Raw genomic sequence first — 16,160 nt, 5'->3', positions numbered from 1 at the left:
TGGCTTTGAGCTCACTGTGTAGCCCAGCATAGCCCTAAGTTTGAGGCAATCCTTTTGCCTCAGCCTCCTTTTTTTTTTTTTTTCTTTTTCTTTTTTTAATACTGCGAATCACACTCAGGGCCTTGTGCTTGCCAGGCAGGCTACTGTGCCACTGAGTAATAGCCCCAGCTTGTGCCTCAGTCTCCTGAGTGCGGGGGTTACAGGCTTGCATTTGGCTCTGAATGGCTTTTCTTTTGAGGGAGATTATGATAAACGTCGCATTATTTTTTTCTGTTCAGTTTCAGAAACATCTGAGATGGTACCAAGCTGCACCTTTATCCATATCATCCGGAAGGATGTAGATGTTTATTCTAAAATTTTGAGAAAACTCTTCAATGAATCACATGGAATCTTTGTGGGCCTTCAGAGAATTGAAGAAGAATTGAATGGAAAATCCAGAAAAGCCCAGTGTGTAGCCTGCTTTATTTATTTACTTATTTATTTATGGAATGAGATTTGAACTCAGGATGTGTGCCACTGAGCTAAGTCCCCAGCCCCTTTATCAATTTATGTTTTTAGCTTATTTACCCTTTCAAAAGGCCAAATAAGCATAAGAGTCATTGAATATAGTCCAATTAGGAGATTTAAAAACTATTATTAAAAGGAGTTTTAAGAGCCTTGGCTGGATGTGGTGGCACATGTCTGTGATCCCAGCGGTCTTGAGACTGACACAGGAGGATGGCCTTGAATTCAATGAGTTGAATTCAAGGTGGGCACTACACAATGAGTTCAAGGCCAGCCTGAACCTCCTAGAGCCTGTCTCAAACACAAACAAACAAAAAGCCATTCACGTGAGATTTTGTGGCTTCTGCCTGTAATTCAAGAGGCTAAAACAGGTTTATTAAGCTCCAACCCATCCTGGACCCTTTAGCAAGGCTATATCCCTAAAAGGGCTATTCTGTAGCTCAGTGGAAGATTATGCTTGGGTTTGATTACCAGGGCTGCAAACTGAACAGAAAAACTTTTGTTTTGCTTATTTTTTTCCTGGTAGTAGGGACTGAACTCAGAGCTACTTACTGGTTCCTTTTAAATTCTCAGTCTGGCTAAATTGTACAGACTAGCTTTAAACTTGGGATCCTTCTGCCTTAGCTTTGTGAGCGGTTGAGATTATATGTGAGGGCCAGCAGGCCTGGATACGACTATTCCCTTGTATTTTATAGTTTTGTGTTGTCTTTTTCATTTTTATCGGAACCAGGGAACGAACTCACAACCAGACACTTGCAAGGCAGGTGCTTTGCCAATGAACTAAATCTCCAGCCTCGATTTTATAGTTTTAATGAAACTGGAATGGAACCAGTGACCTGAGCTGGCTGGGAAAATCTCTGCCACTGGGCTTCATTCTATCAACCTATTACTCTTCTGTTTTTAATTTTTTTTTTTTTTTGTCTTTTTCATTTTTATGGGTACCAGGAATCGAACTCATGACTGCACACTTGCAAGGCAGTCGCTTATGCCACTGAGCTAAATCCCCAGCCCCTACTCATTTTAAAATGAAGTCACTGAGTGGGCTTTATGTCTCACCTTCCAGAGGAAATGTTTTTCTTGCAGTGGAGAGCTATGTCTCATCTGGCTGTGATGATGTAAATTTGTGCTCCAAGCTCTCTTCTGTCTTCCCAGGATTTGGGAGGCTGAGGCAGGAGGATAGCGAGGTTCTCTCCTCCCTGCCACACCCAGTCTCACTGTGCTGTGCAGGCTGGCCTTGAGCTCACTGTTGTAAGCCTGGCTGGCCTTGAACTCACAAGTGATCATTCTTCCTCAGCCTCATGAGTGTTGGGATTACAGGTGTGTGCCACCATACCTGGCTTAAGGATAGAAATTTAAGGCCAGCATAGACAGTTTAGCAAGACTGCCTCTGAAAAACACCAAAGCCAAAACTAAAAACCTGTCTTAGTCATTGAAAAATGATTGTTTTGTTTTCTTGTTAATTTGGTTTGGTTTTGTTTTTAGTATGGAGGGTCCAGGTTGAACCAGCGCCACCAACCTGAGGCTCATCTGTAGCTTTCTTTTTGGTAGCGCAAATTGAGCTCATAACCTTGCAGTTGCCAGGTGGCACTTATACCAGGGAGCTGAATTCCTGTCCCTCTGAATGCAGATCCAGCCCTGTTGTTTATTTTTTATGTTGAGACAGGGTCTCACTAAATTGTTCAAGCTGGGCTTGAACTTGTGATTGATCCTCTTGCCTCAGCTTCACAGAGTGCTGGGATTACAGGCAGGTATCACCGTGTCTGGCTTGAACTAGTTGTGTTTTATACATATTTATTTATTTATTTAATTTACTTGTTTTGAACTAGTTTTAGCCATCCAGAAAAATTAAAAGATGATTTTTTTTGTTATTCAGCTTCCCTAATCTTAATGTCTTTCACAATTGTATTATCTGGGTATTAAAACTAGGATGCAAAGACTGACATTGACTCTGTCTGCTCAACTGAAGACGATTTCTGTTTTGCTGGTTTTCCCTTCTGAGGTCGCCTTTTCCCTCCCTCAGTCTTTTTCATGACCTTCTACTTTGAGGAATATTGATCCATTGTCTCATGGAACATCTGTCAGTTTGTGTTCGTCAGAGGTTTCTCATTCTTGGACAAGCATGTATTAGTGAGGATAGCACCAAAGTGGCCATTTGTTCTTGGGTGACCTTGATCACAATTACTTGATTTATGTAATTTCTTCACTGAAAAGTTAACTATTTTTCTTTGTCACTAATGAGTGCTTTAGGGAAGGAACTTTGAGCTGATGTAAGTCCTGTTTCTCCTTAAATGTTAGCCATTCATTTTAGTGATTATCAATAAATATCATCTACAGCAGCCTAAGTTCCGGTATTTATTTTAAAGCAAGAATTATAGCATATTTATTGTGTCGTTCAGGTTTTTCCATCTTCGGATTATGTCAGACTTCAGGTTGACCTGCCCTTCCTTCAGCAAGTTCTCACCTTTATTGAGCTCTCTCTTACTCTCTGGAACCACAAGGTGCTCCAGATTTAACCTGAATGTGTTCTCATTTTTCATAGATTGCTTCAGTGAGTAAGAACTACCGATCTGTGATGTGAGCATGTATGGAGGAGATGCACCAGGTTGCAAGTAAGGATGGTGTGTGCGTGCGTGCGTGGGGCTGTGTGCTCAGGGGCCAAAGTAAGATTCTTTGAAAAGTGCATTACTGGTTCTTTGACGTTGGTGATTGAAAATCACTAATCATGAGAGCCACATGATTGCCTTGTGCCTGACAGACTTTGCATAACAAGGTGACATGTTTATCTGAGGCCACATTTCAGTTGAAAGTGGTACATGTAACTTACGGGGTTGGCTTGAGAATCATTGATCTACAACAAAGTGATTGGCATTAAAGAATTTCATTTTATTGATTAGTGGGGATTGAACTCACAACCTTATACTTTCCAGGCATGTGCTCATACCACTGAGCTAAATCCCTGGCTCGAGATAGGCATTAAAAAACCATCTAGAATCCAAGTATAGTGATCCATAGTCTCAGCACCTGGGAGGTTGAGGCAGGAAGACTGCCGTGAGGTAAAACTGGGCTACATAGTAAGTTCATGGCCAACCTGAACTATCCAGTGAGACCCTGTCTCAAAGAAAGAAAGAAAGACAAGGAACTATTGCAACAGATATATCTAGAGAGTTGCATGGCAGAGGGGAAAACAAAAGAAAATGTAGAATGAAAACAGTCATTGAAAAAACAAGGGCACAAGCTACAGATTCTGGTAGATGCTACAATAATGAGTCTGCAAGTTTCATTGCTCACTTAAAATGTTCTCTTCTGTCTTGCTAGTTGCTGGGAAAGATGGAGCCAGTGGCCACCGATTCAGCAGCCAGGTACCAGGAGCTGCCTTTTGGTTTTTTGTGGGTTTTTTTGGCATGCTTAAGTGTGGCACCTGCCTAGGGTGGCTCTGCAGTTACTGTCATGGCAGAAGTCTTTTCTTTCTAGGTACATGGGCACCTCCTTGAGGTGGCAGGGATCATCTTAAATTTCCTGGTGGCCTTTCAGTGTCTAACATTGACAAAGATCTGCTGGATAAATAATCATCTGAGTTTTCAGTTTTGGTGTTTTAGTCACAAAGACTCATGAATTCTCTCAGCTATAAGTAGTTACACTCTAATTAGAATGGGAAGATGACTCCTAAGATTTCTTCCCTTGCTGGAGTCTCGGTCCAAACTCAGTAGTGAATAAGGAATAAAACCTTGTCTCTGGTCAGCAAAGCATTTCTTTTCCCTTCTGAACAGAGGATGATGGCACGTGGAGACAGAAGGATGGTGGGAAAGTGCAGCTAACATTGTATATTTGGCTTTTTTGGGTGTTTTTGGTACCAAGAATCAAACTTGAGACCTTGTGCTTGCCAGACAAGTACTATGGCACTGAGCTCTATCCCCAGCCCTGTACTGGGCTTTGCTTTCTTTCTGGTTTTCATTCAGTGCTGGGGTGGAACCCAGGGCCATGTGCATGTTAACCATGCGCTCTGCTATTGAGCTACAGCTCTAGCTGGGCTTTGCCATTAATAGTTTCCTAAACTTCAGTGGTTGGCATTCCAACTTCATAATTGTTCAACATTCTCTCTCTCTCTCATTTCACTGTGCAGCTCAGGCTGGCCTTGAACTCTCAGTGATCCTCCTTTCTCAGCCTACTGAGTGCTTGGATTATAGGTGTTCACAAACATGCCTGGGCACACCTGGCCTCTCCTTTATCGTTTTCCTTTTTTTTTTTTTTTTTAACTGTGGTCCTTGTGATAGGTTTCTACAGTACTAGAAGATGGCCTCAAATTTGTAGTGACCCTCCTGTCTCAGCCGCTAGGTACAGGAATTACAGGCATGCACCTCCATGATCAACTTCCTTTTTTTCTGAGGTATCTTCCTTTTTCCCTATTGTCTTACTAAATTATAATTCATGAAACTCATTAATACACTGCTTTATATTTCTAATGCACATTAAAATGAAATCAGAGCCATTCAAATAATGGTGGTCTACAGATCAGCATGTGAAATGCTCTCACAGTCTGCCCTGTGGGAAATTCTCTCAGAGAAATCCCAGGAACTGCTGGATTAGTGAATGTCCATTATGTGCTTTAAGTCTTGCTATATTCCTGTGCTCTAAGAACAAATCTTAGTACTTTTCATTAAAACTGCTTTTGTGGGCCGGGGATTTAGCTCAGGGGCATAAGCGCCTGCCTTGCAAACTGGCTGTCGTGAGTTGGATCCCTGGTACTGAGAAAAAGATAATAGAAAAACAAACAAACAAACAAAAAACACACCTGGTTTTGTTTCTTCCATAGGTCCGCATTTTGTCAGCAGTGGAGCTAATTTGGAACCTGTGTGAGACCCTTTTTATTGACGTACTCCCGGGTAAGCCTGGGATAATCTGGTCATAACGTGTCTCTACTGTTTCTTTGTATTTCCTGTGCCAACAATGTTGTCTCCAGTGCTTTTCTTGTTTTTTTCTTTCCTTGTGTTTTCCCCCCTTGTTTTGGTTTTTCTGAGACAGGGTTTTATTATGCAGTTCAGACTGGACTTGAACTCACTTTGTGGCCTAGGTTGGTCTCAAACCTGCACTGATCCCACCCGCCCTCAGCCTGTAAGGTGCTGGGACTGTGGTTGTGTATCACTGCGCCCAACATTCTAGTTCTTTTCCACATACTGTCTGAAAGCATTACAAAACACCCAAAGAAATGTGACATTTTGTTAGAGACTGTAAAAGGAATCATACAGATGTTTCCTAGGAACCTAAACATCAAGGAGATGAACTTTGAAAAGCAGTGAGAAATCAAGTTTCATCTAGTGTGTGAAAGTGGTAGTATTCACATTATAGATACTTCATTTGCGCTGAAAGTTGTCTCCATGTGGGGAGGAATAAGGAGATGGGTGTAGAAGACACTTTGAGAATTCTGTAGCTAATAATTGGATGAGGCAACCATGTGTTTTAAGCTGTGTAATCAATCTTGAATTACAGTATGGCCCATATAGTATCATCGCTTGAGTGTACTCTTTATGGAGTTGCAAAAGCGTTTTTTGTTTTTTGTTTTGTTTATTGATTGTCTTATTGAGATGGTATTTGTTTTTCATTTATTTGTAGTGATACTGGCTATTGAACCCAGGACCTTCCCACTGAGCTATGACCCCAGGCATGCCCATTTTAAAATTTTATCTTTTATATTCATCTTAAGGAGTAGGTACATTTATATAACCTGCCTTGATTTTTTTGTTTGTTTTTGTTTGACTTTCTAACCTGTTTGTGTGACTCATGCCTATAATCCCAGCACTCTGGAGACTGAGGCAGGAGGATAGTTGTGACTTTAAGACCAGTCTTTGCTACAAAGTGAGCTCAAAGCCAGCCTGAACCCCGTAGTAAAATCCTGTGTTTAAAAAAAAATTGTTTTTGCTTTCCACTATTGTATTTCAATGTTGTTATTTTGTTTTCTTTTTTGATACAGGGTCTTGTATGCTGTTCAAACTGGCCTTCACCTTACTTTGTAACCCAGGCAGGTCTTTAGTTTTATTTTTAGTTTTTATTTATTTACTTATGTATATTTTTGATGCTGGAAATTGAAATCAGGATCTTGCACTTGCCAGACAGATGCTCTGCCACTGACTATATCCCTGATTCCTACTTTTAATTGTTATACAATTTTGCTATTTTGCACAGGCACTGAGTGAACCTCAGATCCCTTGCCTTCACCTCCCAGAGTGCTGTTTTTGTTTTTTTTTTTTTTTTGTCTTTTTCCTTTTTATCCGTACCAGGGATCCAACTCACAACTGCCTGCTTGCAAGGCAAGAGCTTATGCCATTGACCTAAATCCCCAGCCCCGTTTTATTTTTTTTTAATCTATTTTATTTATAGATAGAAAAAGAAAGAAACTACAAAATTTCAAAACAGTGTATTCAGGGGGCAGCAATGGTATGTACATTGTGCATTGTAGTCCCCAAATCATTAACCCAGAGCCCAAGACATCTGCATTCAATTGTCCAGCACCAGCACAAAGCTTTCTCTCTTTCTTTTTTTTTCTTTTGGTCTTTTTGAGACAGGGTCTCTCAATGTAGTTCAGGCTGCCCTTGAGCTCACTTTGTAGCCCAGGCTGGTCTCAAACTCACAACGATCCTCCTGCCTCAGCCTCCTGAGTGCTGGGATTACAGGCATGAGCCACCACGGCCGGCTACAAAGCTTTCTCTTCAGCAAACTTGGAGAAATCAGTAGTGTAACTATCTCGACTATTTTTTTTTATGTACGTACATATATTTTTTCTTTCAGCTTGTCACAGTTGTGAAGCTACGTTTGCACATGTGTGTTTTATTTATTGCACTAATGAGTGTGTTCTCAGGTTGCATCCATTTACCTATAAAAGTGTCCATTTTATCCTTTATGGCTGAGTAGTACTCGATTGTAGAAAAATAGCAGGTCTTTTTTACCTTCCTCAGGGGATGGGCATATAGGTTGTTTCAAAGATCTGGCTATTACAATCTGTGCTGCTGTAAATGTGGTGCCCACATATCAATGTCGCATGATGTTTGTAATTCTTTTGGGAAGATACCTAGAAGGAGTCTAGCTGGGGTGAAGGGGAGCTCCAATTCTAGTTTCTTTTTTTTTTTCTATTTTTGTTTGGTATTGAGGATGGAACTGATGACCTCACATTTGGCAGGCAGGTGCTTATGCCACTGAGCTAAATCCCTGGCCCCATCCTAGTTTTTAAAGGAATCTCCACACTGATTTCCACAATGGTTGCATAAGTCTGAATTCCCATCCACAGTGGAGAAGGGTTTCTTTTTCCCCACAGCCCCTGCAGCATTTTTTTTTTTTTTTTTTGTGGTACCAGGTATGAAACTTATGACCATGCACTTGCAGGGCACTGAGCTAAATCCCTGGCCCTCTTCTGTATTTATTATTGATTTATTTCTTGATACTATCCATTCTTTCTGGAGTGAGGTGGAGTCTCAGTGTTGTTTTAATTTGCATCACTTGAATGACCAGTGATCTTGAACATTTTTTCATGTATTTATTTGCTGCTTGGATTTCTTCATCTGAGAAGTGTATATCCATCTCAGCTGCCCATTTTTGGACTGAGTCGTTAAATGTGGGAGGACTGATTTTTTGAGCTGTTTATGGGTTCTTGATAGTAATTCTTTGTCTGAGGTACAGCTGGCAAACATTTTCTCCCACACTGTGGGTTGTCTCTTCACTGTGTTGGTGGTTTCTGTCACTGTGCCAAAGCTTTTCAGTTGGGTGCGATCCCATTTGTTGATTCTTTGCAATAGTTCCTGTGCAACCTGGGTTTTGCTGGTAAAGTCTTTTCTTATACCAATGTCTTCAAGAGTTTTACCTATTGTATCTTCCAGCAGATTTAGTGTTTCTGTTTTAATAGTGAGATCTTTGATCCATTCTGATTTTAGCTTAGTACGTGGTGAAAGATATGGGACCAGATTTTCTTTGTTTGTTTTGTTGTTACTGGGGATCAAACTCAATACATCACAGATGGCAGCCAAGCGCTTATGCCACTGAACTCAATCCCCAGCCCCTGGGTCCAATTTTAATCTCTGGATGTGTAGAGCCAGTTTGTCCATCACCATTTAACAAAAGGCTGTCTTTTCTTCCAGTGAATGTGTTTGGCAGTGTTGTCAAAGATAAGGTGGCTTAATATGTCTGGAATTGTTTTGCATCTTCTAATCTGTTCCATTGATCTTTGGGTATGGTTTTTTGTTGTTGTTGTTTGTTTGTTTCCCAGTACCTCACTGTTTTTATTACAGTACCTTCATAGTATAATTTCAAGTCAAGATTGTGATACCCCCTGTCTTTAAATGTGGGAGGACTGCCTTTATTATTCTTGGTCTCTTCTGGCTCGAGGTGAAGTTTAAGATTGTTTTCTCTAATTCTGTGAGATATGCTGTTGAAATTTTGATTGGGATTGCATTGAATCTATATAACGGTGTTGGAAGTATGATCATTTTCACTGTATTGGTTATGCCTACCCAAGAGCATGGGATAACTCCATTTTCTAATATCCTCTTTAATCTCCTTTTTTGGAGTACTGCGGTTTCAATGTAGAGGTCTTTTATATCGTTTGTTAGATTGATTCCTAGGCATTTTGTGGTTTTGATGCTATCATAAAAGGTATTATTTGCCTGATTTCTCTCTGTGAGAGTTTGTTATTTGTGTATAGGAAGTTATTGATTTTTGAGTGTTGACTTTGTATGTAATCAGCTATGTTACTCAATTTGCTTATTAAATCTAGGAGTCTTTTGGTGAGGTTGTTGGGGTTTTCTGAGTAGTATCATGTCATCTGTGAATAAGGATAATTTAACTTCTTCCTTTCCTATCTTTATTCTTTTTATTTCTTTCTCTTGTCTAATTTATTTGGCTCAAATTTCTAGGACTTTGTTGAATAAGAGGGAGATGGTAGACATCCTTGTGTTGTTCCTGATTTTAGAGTGAAAGCTTGCCATTTTTGTCCATGTGGTATGATGCTGGTGTTGGTGTGGCATAGCTGGCTTTTATCAGATTGGGATAAAGACTATCTGTTCCAGTTTGTTGTAGGATTTTTATCATGAATGAGTGCTGGAGCTTGCCAAACGCTTTTTCTGCATCTATTGAGATGATCATATGATCTTTGTCCTGGGCTCTGTTAATATGGTGTGTTACATTTATGGATTGACATATCTTGAGCCATCCCTGCATCCCTGGGATGAATGCCTCTTGGTCATGGTGTACAAATCTTTTTAACAATTTGCTGCAGTCTCTTTGCCAGTATCTTACTGAGGACTTTTGCATCTATGTTCATTAGGGGGATGGGCCTATGATTCTCTTTCTTAGTTGAGTCCTTCTCTGGGTTTGGAATCAGAGTAATGCTTACTTCCAAGACTGAATTTGGACGTATTTCTCCCCTCTCAATTTCATTAAATAATTTTAGAAGTAGTGGTGTTAGGTCTCCTCTAGATTTCTTGTATAGTTCAGCAGTGAATCCTTCAGGGCCTTGACTTTTCTTTTTTGATAGGTTTTTAATTACATCTTCAGGACTGGGGTAAATCCACAACATAAGCACCTGCCTGACAAGCATGAAGTCACGAGTTTGATCCCCAGTACCACAAGAAAAAAAAAATAAATTTAATTACATCTTCTGTTTCATTACTGATCCTGAATAACTTAGGATTTTTAATATTGTTGACTCAGATTTGGTAGTTCATATGGATCTAGTAATTTGTCCATTTCTTCTATATTTTCCGTCTTACTAGATACAAGTTTTCAAAACAGGTATAGATAATTTTCTGGATTTCTACAGGGTGTGTTGTGATTTTGCCCTTTTCATTCCTAATTGCATAGATTTGAGTGTTTTCTTTCCCTTTTTTTGGTAAAGTTGGCTAAAGGTTTGTCAATTTAATCTTTCAAAGAACCAACTCTTTGATTCCTTGATTTTATTTATTTATTTTCTTGTACTGGGGATTGAACTCATAACTGCAGGCTTGCAAAGCAGGTGCTTATGGTGCTGAGTTAAATCCCAGCTCCTCCTTGATTCTTTGTTTTGTTTTTGGTGCCAGTGATCAAACTCACTACTGTGGGCTTGCAAGACAGGGGCTTATGCCACTGAGCTAAATCCCCGGCCCTTTGTGTTGTTTTCTTAAACTCCAGTGTGTTAATTTCTGCACTGACATTCCTAATTTCCTCCCTTGTATGAGCTGTTGTCTTAGCATGCTCTTCTTTTTCTCGAAGCTGTTTATATGTGCTTGTTCTGTTATCCTGATACAGATATTTACTGCTATAAATTTCCCTCTTAAGACCGATTTCATTGTGTCCCTCAAGTTTCTGTATGTTGTATTGTTGTTAGCATTCAACTTACAAGTTGTCTAATGTCTTCTTTAATTTCATCTGTGACTCACTGATTGTTTAGGATGGTGCTATTTAATTTCCATTTGTTACGAATTTGTGGTTTGCTTGGCATGGGTTTCCAATTTCATTGCATTGTGGTCTGATAGTTATACATGGGATAATTGCAGTTCCTTTGCATTAAGCATGTCTATGAGTCAGTGTATAGTCTGTTTTGGGTAATAACCGTTGTGCAGCTGAGGAGAATGTGTATTCTGATGTCGTGGGATGGAACCCTCTATACACATCCACTAGGTCCATTTGTTCAAAAGTTTTAATTTAGTTCTAATATTTCTAATGTTTTTGTCTAGCTGACCTCTTTTTGTCACAATGGGGGTATTGAGGTCTCCCAATACAATTGTGTTAGGACTTGTTGATTGTTCATCTCCATTATTAATTGTTTTTCATGGCTGGGCGCACTGGTATTTGTTACATATATGTTTATGATTGTTATCTCTTCCTCTTGGATTGTTCCCTTTACAAGGATGTAGTGACTTTCTTTATCTCTCTTAATCAGTTCTGGCTTGAAATTCACTTTGCCTGCAAATAGAATAGCTTCCCCTGGATTTTCTGTGTTCTTGTCACATGGAGTATTGTTTTCCATCCTTTGACTTTCAGTGTATGAATTTCCTTTTGAATTAAATGTGTTTCCTGTATGCAGCATATTGTTGGATCTTGCTTCTTGATGCACTCTGCCAGTCTGGCTTTTGATTGTTGAATTGGGACCGTTAACATTGATGATTATAACTGAAGTGCATCGACTTGTGTTGTGTTGTGTTGTGTTATTTTCCTGTTATTGGCTCTCCCCCTTATTTCCTTCCCTCTAATCGTTTGCCTTTCCTGATGGATTCTTTCTATTGGGGGTTCATGGAGCTGTAGTCCTTATTATCTCTTTCTAGAATGTCCTTCTGAACATTTTGGAGTGCTGGTTTGATGGTCATAAATTTCCATAGCTGTTCTTTGTCATGGAAGCATTTTATTTCTCCATCAATTTCTTTTTTTCTCCATCAATTTTTTCTAATGTCATATTGTATATTTTGGTAATCTCTGTATTTGTCTGAGAGATTATTTCTGATTTCATGCTTTCGAGTCCCAGGGCTGGAAGGACCAAGGACTCTTGAGTCTGACTTGTCCTAAGGTCTTAGGACAACCAGAAGCCCCTTTGCCCCTGCACTGCTCCTTACCAAAAGTGGTCCCATTGCTCAACAGAGGAGCTCCAGGCTACCCATGCCCTCAGGCTGTGAGGTTAAAAAACAAACAAAATAAAGGAGGTTAAAAAACCCCCGATTATCTGCTGAATGGTAACTTTTGTTCCTGGCAGGCTCTGTGTTCTGGTTCAACCCCTAACTGTGGAGCCAATGTCAGGCTGGAAGGGTGGTGGGCGGTGCCAGTCTTTCCCAGAAGCCCTAGGTGTGCAGGCCCAGGAACCTTGGTACAGAACTATGGCTGGTACCCCAGAATACTAGCCAGGTCACAGAGGTGAGCCACCCTGCATGTGCAAAATACCAACAGGCAACAATACCTTCTTTATCACTGCTTTGGGCAAGGGCACCCTGACCAGTCCTGACATCATGAGCAGCCAGACCACCTTTGCCTAAGACCACATGTTGGTGTACTCTCCTGGTTCCCTTCTCTCTACAGAGCTCATCTGGTTGATCATGTCAGCTCTCAAGGAAAGGGCTACAAACACAGGTCCCCTTGTCTTCTCAACATTACTGTACACTGGGAACTGATTAATGTTTCTTTCCTGCCTGTTGTAGTCAGGGGTTATGCAGAGAACAATTAGAAATGAGGACATGGAGTTTATAATATTATTTTCATAATGGTCACCGGGAGTTAACACAAGAAAAGGCAGGATATCTATCCACAACACCAAAGACATAGAATAGTCAAGGGCCTAAATCCCACAGCAATGTCCTACATGAGTCCAGATAAAAACCCAGAGCTCATGACAGTGCCTCCCTCGAGTCCAACTGGAGGTCCAGAGTTCACAAGAAGGACTCATGCCAGTCTCTTTTCTGGATCCTTGCTGGGAATGCTCAAAGGTCAGTGGTGGAAGCCAGAAAGTCCATACCAACCGGGTGAAGGAGCTGTGCTAGTGGCATGCGTGTTCTACACTGGAGCCGAGAAGTCACACTCACAGCAATGACCTGGGCTGTCCTGAAAGGCACCACAGCGACACGGAGGCCCTGAGCTCCTCTGACAACAAGCACAGTTGAGTATATGCCAGGAAGCCAGCGTGACAAGTCCATCCTGGAGACAAAGCAGCACACATCTTCCCCTGTGGAGCCAGGAAGCAATGCTTGATGTGAGGATGAAAGCTTCTCCAAGAGAACCAATGGCTCAAACAGCAACTCATAGGAGAACCCACAATGCCTCAATGCAATAACACATTAACGCCTTCATGCCTTAACAACCTCCTCTTCCTTCTCCACCTATTCATGCTGGCAACTGTCTTCAGGTGGAGCATCTTTGCTCACTGCCATGCTGTTGTAATCCAGCTGGCATTAAGCTGACCACCAGCTCTTAATCCGTAACACTGCCTTTCACTTTCATTGGTTATTGGGTTTCTGTGGAGTGGCCGGACCTGCCTGGAGATCCCAGACTCAGGCCTCCAGCCTATGACTCTGGTAACAGCTCCCCTCTTGTTTGGAGGCTGTCCTGCCTGTAATTCTCTACAAGACTCACAACCTCACTCCTCAGGTTTAGGCAGAGGAGTCAGTGGTTCAGTAAGCTTGTGTTGAGCAGGAAGATCATAAATGAGAACAGAACATACGGGCAAGCTTTTCTCTTGGTGTTAAACTCCTCTATGCATGAAAGTGAGGGATTTTCAAGAGAACTCCAGCTGCCCCAGAATCAGGATAACATTTCCAGTCATACCTGGAACAGCAGCCACAAAGTTGCCAGTTAGCTTTGACACACACGCGTCATACTGCCAAGCCCAGAACTTATTATCCCTGGACTATTCCACTGAATTGCTGCTTCCACTGAAGGCTGGGTCTGTGGGGGGACCCCTGAAAACAATCCCATCTGCTTTTTGGGAGTCCCTGCCTCTTGGTCTCTTCCTTTCCAGGCTCCAGATCTCTGAAGTCTGTGGGCTTCTCTGTTTCCTGTTGTTCGCTCTACTTTCACGAGGCTGCTCGAAGTCATGAGTCCTAGTGCAGGCCGGGGTAGGGTAGGTGAAAGACAGGAGCAACTGCTCATGGAAGGGCACAATTACACAGACAGCAACTGCACAGCTATAGAGCAACGGACTTACAGGTTAATAGCAAGGTTACATGTTATAGCAAGGTACAAATCAAGAAGTGATCTCTGTCTATGCTCCTGCTGCCTGCCACATAAGCACCTTGCTGCATGCAGTCAGGCTTGACAGTCTGAGGTCAGCTCCTTTGTCCCGCTAATGTGCTGGCTCAATTCGACTGTATCCAACTGGTATTTTCCTTAGTTAAAAGAATATATGTTGCTCTCATCTAGCTTCAGGGTCATTGTTTGGAACAAGGTGACCCAATCAAGGACACCTTTAACTTTCTTTGCTCCACTTGAATCCTTTCCCCTCTTCCTCAGAATGTTCCTACGTTATGGCAAACAATTCCTTTTAAGTAAATCTATTTAGAATTAGGTCACCTGATGACATATGACTTAATTCAATCATGTAATAGCCTGTCACCTGCCTTGCACTTCCTGCTTGCTAACTGTATTTCAACTAAACTGAAAGCTGATTTTTTTCTGGTGGTTTGGACCCTATTATAGTCCCTCATCTCACTGGCATAAACTCAGTAAAGTTGCCTTTTAGATTCCTTGGTGCAAAGAGTCGCACTAGGTTTGATGTTGGTTTTTCTGCAACACTCATGCGTATGGCACATTTCCATGAAATTTTCACACCAGGTAGACTACCAACAATTGGAAACAAAGTCCTGTGTTACTGTGTGACTTGAACAGTGATAAAAGCGCTTGCCAGGTGCTGTGGAGTGAAGAGAACTTGAGAGGTTTCAGGTTCACAGCCCCTGTGAACATGTGCAGCACTGCTGAGTTTGGGCTTGTTAAAGGTTGGCTCAGTCCAGCTTCCCTCTCTGATCCTCCAGCCCTCATACCCTCCTCTCCTGCTACAGCCCATCTTCTGGGAATTAAGCGCCTCCTTCTGGTTTTACTTTGGGATGAGCCTCCTTCACACCCTGAGCTGTCCCTGGGCTCGAGTTCCTGGTCTCATTCTTCCACCCAGAGTGCACATGACCACTGCTGGCCAGTCAGAGCTAATCAGAGCCTGTGACAGAGGCTTTGCTTAGACCCGTTTTCTTCAGTGCTGTGTCCGGTGAGAATTACTGCTGCCTATCTTGCAGACTCGGGGCCTGGTCCTGCTACAGTGGCACCCAGCATGGAAGGCAATGCAGGAGAGGGGCAGACAGGGCCAAGTAGATGGATGTGGTCAGTCCTGAGCATGTAGGACTCTTCACTGTTGAAGTGTGATTTTTAGCTGGGGACAGAGTCCTAACAAACACAGGTGTGAAGTTGGATAGCTCATCTATTCCTCAGCCTGTGTACTATCTGTTAATTAGAAGGGTAAGATGTACTCTTTGGAAAGCTGTAAGAGTTAAATGAGATCACACACACACATACATACACACACTGTATACTTCCTATTAATCAGACAATAATTACAGACGCACTGGTGGAGGACACAGTATTTGTTCTGCACACACCACTCCATGTTCTCCAGCCTTGATGGTCCCACCAAGAATCTGCAGGGACAGGAGATCACTTCTCCAGAGTCACTTTCCTCAGCAGGTACATCTGTATTCTCTGATCCCCTTTTGGGCTGTTTGGCTCTTTCCCTCAGACTACAGTTTGGTGTCAATGTTTCCCCAGCCCATTCCCGCCTTACTTAACTGGCTTGGATATAGGTTGCTTCCTTGCTGGACCTCTGTCCTCTGTTTCCCTAATCCTCAGACTGGCTCAGGAGCCAGGGTGTTGGGAGGTAGACAGACCACCAAACTTAGTTCTGTTACAGAGCCTGGAGCACCCTTCCCAGTAGGAACTGTGACAGCCGATTACTCACGTGGAATAAAATCACAACCACACACACACACATTGCTGAGAGAGAAAAAGGGCAAGACAGCTGTGCAACTTTTTTCTTTTAATGTTTTCTTGCTGTTGATTAATTCACTTTTCTGTCAGGAGTTCCTTTGTGCAGAGAGAGATTGGCAGGAGCTAACAGGTCTTAAGTTATGAGGAAAAAGATGAATGTAAAGTTATAAAGTCTATGAGCTTATTTTATTGTA

The 16,160-nt window shown here is 41.8% G+C and overlaps 1 long non-coding RNA gene across 4 annotated transcripts in view; it reads left to right on the top strand.

Annotated features, from left to right (window-relative positions):
- Positions 1–282: 282 nt before the first annotated feature.
- Positions 283–16,160, top strand: part of LOC106028923 (uncharacterized) — a 30,852-nt gene continuing 14,974 nt past the window's right edge. The window contains exons 1-5 of one of the 4 annotated variants that reach the window (XR_010045266.1): positions 283–447; positions 3,044–3,113; positions 3,820–3,863; positions 4,776–4,888; positions 5,315–5,384. This is a non-coding gene — a long non-coding RNA (uncharacterized LOC106028923). Of the gene's footprint in view, positions 448–3,043; positions 3,114–3,646; positions 3,864–4,775; positions 4,889–5,314; positions 5,385–16,160 lie in introns of those variants that run through there. The other 3 variants (XR_010045267.1, XR_010045264.1, XR_010045265.1) reach the window with 3 other exon arrangements.

Source organism: Cavia porcellus, unplaced genomic scaffold (assembly GCF_034190915.1).
Source record: "Cavia porcellus strain 051 isolate PalLab524CR breed Dunkin Hartley unplaced genomic scaffold, mCavPor4.1 scaffold_32, whole genome shotgun sequence".
Lineage (NCBI taxonomy): Eukaryota > Metazoa > Chordata > Mammalia > Rodentia > Caviidae > Cavia > Cavia porcellus.
The sequence above is the reverse complement of the archived record's forward strand: the minus strand, read 5'-3'. Positions and strand labels throughout refer to the sequence as shown.